Genomic DNA, 6,000 nt, shown 5'->3' on the forward strand with positions numbered 1-6,000 from the left:
TTGATTGAAACTCCAGTAATTGCAATTTAGTATGCGCTTAGACTTGTGAGTGATTGAAACTTGATCTGTTTGTTATTATCTAAAATGATTCAGACATATGTTTGCACCTCTAAATTACATTGGTCCAAGCTGTATACACCATATACTTGATGAAGTTAGAACCGAACAAACCGAACCGAACCGCACCGAACCGACTTGCAACGGTTCGGTTCGGTTTTGAATTGTAGGCGGCTCGGTTCGGTTGTTCAAATTTTGGTAAAAACCGAACCGAACCGACCGATGCTCACCCCTACTAACTTTGTTATATTTTGCTTCTCCTCTTTACCTTTTTAATATTAAGAACAGCTTCTCATGTCCTAGTCCCTGGAGTTACATGCACAAGAGTCAATAAAGCCCTTGGTCGTGCTAGGGGTCAGAGAACCTTTCTGCTCTCCTTCAATAAAGTGTACATACAAGATATGTAGTTAGTGGTCCAATGAATAAAAATGCTTGTGCTTTAATTAATTTGACAAGAAGAAACTAGTCAGCCAAACTTCACGGGATTTGAAATCTCGTGAAGTTTGATCGTGAAGTTTGATGCTATTTTGATTAGTGCGAGTAATTAGGGACTAAACTTCACGGATCCTAAATCCCGTGAAGTTTTAGAAACTTATTTAGGCTTCGTTTGGATGTAATTGTGTTTTCCTTGTAGTGTTTTTGTAAAAAAAAACATCATGGTGTTGTATTTTTTCTTACAATGTTTGCAAAACATCATGTTAATTATTTTTTGTCAATACTGATTTGACCCATTACAGCATTAGCATTAAACATATTATTAATATATTATATATTAATTATAATAAAATATATTATAAATAAAATGTTATAATATTTAGTTTACATTATTATAGTATTATAAGTATTAAATATAATGCAATGTAATATTGTATAATGTATTAGAATATTATATTATAATTTAATAAGTTATAATAAATATTATTATATTATGAATATATTATTTTTACATTAACATTTGTTAGCAATAAATTATTATATTATTAAAACTTATTTTACTTTATAATAAATTATATTATTTATTACATAATATTTTAATATTATATTATATATATTATATTTTATTTACTATACAATATGTTATTATAATAATATTATTATATTGTTATGTTATTATTAAATATGTTACTATTACATAATATTTTATAATTATTAATTTATATAATTTATTTATTAAAAGTAAAAATATAATAATATTATAGTGATTATACTATTGTATAGTATATTATTATATCATTATTATGTTATTATTTATTATCAATAACTTTTTTATTTATTTTTATTAGTTTATTTATATTTTATTATTATTTATTATTATATAATACGTTATTAACATATTACATACTAACATTGAATATGTTATTATATTATTATATAAGATATTTTATTTATTATATTTTTATATTTTTTAATAAATATTACTAATATATTAGATTAATTATAATATAGTATAGTATAATAAGCATGTTGATAATAACTATATATTAATTACATTTAATATATTATGTTAAATATTATATTAACACATTCTTAAACTCAAAACCAAAACACCAGCGTAAAAGACCTAAACGGTGTTTCGAAATAAGTATTGTGTTTTTGGTTTGAGGATGATTTAGCTCAAAAAACATCATGATTTCCAAACACATGGTGTTTTGTTTTTGAATAAAATACCATGGAAACAAGTAAAATACCATGGTATCCAAACGGAGCCTTAGCATTTTTGATCCAGTTTCAACGAGGTGGCTGAAACTAAGTCGAAAATGCTAAATAAATCTCAAACGGGTCGATTTTTAAAAATAAATTTCAAAAATGGTCTATTTTAAATATTTATCCGCAAAAATATGTGTCAAATATACCTCTTAATTTAAAGTTGAAATAGAAAGGCAAAATTGCTTTTATGCCTCAATTTCATTGGGCAAAATTTTAAAATAGACACTTTTTGAAATGATAAAGACTATGAATACCCCTTTCCAACTCATCATTGGTTTCAAAACAAAAAATTTCCCCATTTTACGCCTGACCTCAACCACTTCCCTCTTCTTCATTTTCTTTAGGGAATTCTGCAATTTTTTAAGATTTGTACGAAATGTAGGAAACTTTTTAAGGGGTTTTCCAAATTTTCGGGTGGTTATTTGCAATTTGTAAAACTTTATGTTTGTTGGGGTGGGGGAGGGGGTGAGAGTTTATACAAAAATTATTTTTGAGAAAAAAGATGGATTACCATAACAGTAATCCAGCCAGCTAAATTAACCAAAACCTGGTTGTTACATAATGATACACATTCCCAACCAAGAATGTGTATACAAGTTCAAACATGATTTACAAAACAAAATAACTCCTACTCCTTAATAGTGCTTTACCCTTTCCCAGAAAGGAGCACAAACTATCATCTACTATCAACACAAAATAGTAGAACCAGTCACAGTCATACAAAGTTTTACAACTCAAAAAAAAAAACATCTTTAAGTTTCTAAAATTAAAGATCATTCCAGAAAATCACTTTGCAAAACTCCCAACAGCAACAGTAGCTCGAACACCTCCTCCTGTAGCCCTCTCTCTCCTTCTCTCTTGCAACCTAGTAGCACGAGCAGAAATAATATTTGCACCTAACCAAAAATTCCAAAATGTCATAATCTTGCCCAATAGCTCAAGTGATCTCTTCCTCTTATTTGAAAAAATTCTATCGTTACGTTCCTGCCATATACACCAGATAAGAGAGAAAATAACCACATCTCTTTGCAATTTGCAATTATCATTCTCATCCATAACCCAATTAATCCAAATTTCTTTTAAAGAGTTCAAACTAAACTCTTTTTCTATTTTCAATTTATATTGAATAGATCTCCATATTGAGTATACAAACTCACATTCCACAAATAAATGTAAATGACTTTCCTCTTCTTTAGAACATAAACAACACATCAAGTCCAGATGAACTCCCTTCCTATCTAGGTTATCTTTAGTATTTAACCCATGCCTTAAAGCCAACCAAACAAGAAATTTCACCTTTAAAGGAACAAAAAGCTTCCAAAGATTTGCACAATCAAATCTTAAACCCCCATCAATAAGAAATTGATAAAATGATTTAACTGTGAACTTACCTTTTGCTTCCCAAATCCATTTTCTCTTATCCTTCTTGTGTTCAAAATTAATAAGCATAATAACATTCAATATAGTGAAATATTGGAATACCAAATTTTCAGTCAATTGCCTTCGAAACTGAACATCCCAAGTCCATTCATCATTCACCTTCTTTCTTATACTACTGATAGGAGCAAAAGGAAAAGAGGTGATATTAAAAAGAGAAGGAAATACAGAAGCCAGAGTATATGCACCTACCCACTTGTCCAGCCAAAATAAAGTTTGATTTCCATTCCCCACCTCCACATGAGTATTGCACAAAAAACTTTCAGCATTAACAAAAAAGTTCCTCCAAAAATGCGTTAATTGACTTCTACCAGAATAAAAATATTTTGTCCAATTCCTTCTCTCAAAGTATTTGTAGAAGCTGATTTGTTTCCAAAGTATTTGTAGAAGCTGATTTGTTTCCAAAGTTCCATCTTATTATCAAACCATTTCCAAATCCACTTCCCCAACAAGGCTTTTTTTATAATTTTTATATTTAAAACTCTCAAACCACCAAACTTTTTAGGTCTACAAACCTCCTCCCAATTAACCAAATTAGAAGAGCTCTTATGATCCAAAGAACCAGTCCACAAGAATCTTCTTCTCATTATATCATTTTTATTAATGAGCCACACAGAAAATAAAAAGAAGAACAACCAAAAAATTAGCATAAAGGAAACAGTGTTGACTAACACTAATCTCTCCCCTCTTGATAAAGATTTCCCCTTCCACAAAGCTAATATTTTCTCAATCTTCTCAATTAATAGAGACCAGTCTTCTTTTTTTAATTTCTCAGGTCTCAAAGGAACTCCAATATATGTAATAGGGAAACTTCCACTTTTACAATTCAACATAACAACCAAATTATGTTGCAAAGATTCATTATCCTCAAGAGCAATAAGAACACTTTTATTAAAACTTATTTTTAACCCAGAAGTAAGTTCAAAGCAATATAAAATCATTTTCAAAACTGTCAACTGCTCTTTTTTATTTTTACAAAAACTCAAAGTGTCCTCCGCATATTGTAGGCAACAGACCTTATGAATCATACTGTGAGGGCCTAGTCCTTCAATAAGAAGAGACTCAACTGCTAAATTCAACATTCTAGTGAAGGAATCAACTGTCAAAACAAACAGAAGAGGAGATAAAGGATCTCCTTGACACACCCCTCTCTTGGACATAATCCAACTACCAGTTTTTCCATTTATATTAATGGCAGACATACCTCCTCTTAAGCACAAGTTAACCCAATTTAACCATTTAGTTCCAAACTTTTTGGCCCTCAGAACCTCCAAAATAAAATCCTAGTCTAGCATATCATATGCCTTCGCAAAATCTAATTTTAATAAAATTCCACCCCTTCTATTATTCTGAAAACAATCATTAATAATCTCCTGAGCTGCTGTCACCCCATCAATCAAAAATCTGTTTTTTATAAAACCAGATTGAACATGATCAATAAGTTTTTCAAGTTTAGGATTCAGCCTGTTAGTCAGAACTTTTGCAAGCACTTTGTAAATCACATTAAGAAGACTGATAGGTCTGTAATCATTAATAGAGGAAGCCTCATTTTTTGGGATAAGCACTATATGAGCATAATTGAGTGTATTTATTTCTAATTTGCCTTCATAAAATTCCTCAAACAAATTCATAATATATGTTTTCACTGTTTCCCAAAAAACTTGAAAAAGTATAGCAGAAAATCCATCAGGTCCAGGAGATTTATCCACTTTCATATCAAAAATAGCTTTACGAACTTCCTCCTCAGAAAAAGGATGTTCTATATCATTAGGCTCCCAGTCCACCAAAGGAAAAAGCTTATTCCAGTCAAGATGGCATCTGTAAGACTCATTTTGACCAAAAATTTGATTGTAGTGATTAGAAAAAATCTGGGCAATGCCCTCTTCAGAATTAACCTCTACGTCATTAACTGTAATAGAAGCAATCAAATTATTTCTTTTCCTGCCATTAACAATCTTGTGAAAATATGTAGTATTATTATCTCCTTCCTTAAGCCAATGTGTTTTAGATCTTTGTTTCCATATTTGTTCCTCTTGAAATAGAATCTCATTTAACTGAGTGGAAATGCTAATTTTCTTGAGCAATTCATCATCCTCAATATCTCTATTTTCCTCTATAACCTTCCATTCCAACAAATCATCCAACAACTCCTTTTTTCTGTTTAACACTATAAAAATTGGAGTGAACCCATTGTTTAATATATTTTCTCATAAATCTCAATTTACCAATAAGATTTTTAGCTACAGATGTACTTTTAGGTGCACAATTCCACCATAAAGGTAGCCCTTTTTTGAAATCATTAGATTGTAACCAGATTTTCTCAAACCTGAATTTTTTAACAAACTATTGATTATCTCCACAATCAAAGCAAATGGAAGCATAATCAGATAATTGACTACTAAACCCTGTTGACCCTATAGTTTTGATGATGATTTGGCAAACAATTTATTACTAATAAGTTCTCTAGTGTTTTGTGTTTATGTTTCTCTTTTCAGGTATTTCAACACACGTCAATCCAACGTTAAAGATTCAAGTTCATATGTGTGGATTTACCTAGGTATATGTTTGGTTTACTTACATATATTGTATGATTATATCTAAGCTCAATATATGTACACTTAACACGATTTTTAACGTTTTCTATCATATAAATGATTTTTCATCAAACATTGTTACAATAACTTTTATCCCATGTTTATAGCTCTTTCATACTTCATTATATATATATAATACATGCAAAATATATATATACATGTTTACAAGCTCTATGTCAATTTTCATGTTCACGAAAAACAGGTT

This window comes from Asparagus officinalis, unplaced genomic scaffold (genome assembly GCF_001876935.1).
Source record: "Asparagus officinalis unplaced genomic scaffold, Aspof.V1 AsparagusV1_Un336, whole genome shotgun sequence".
Lineage (NCBI taxonomy): Eukaryota > Viridiplantae > Streptophyta > Magnoliopsida > Asparagales > Asparagaceae > Asparagus > Asparagus officinalis.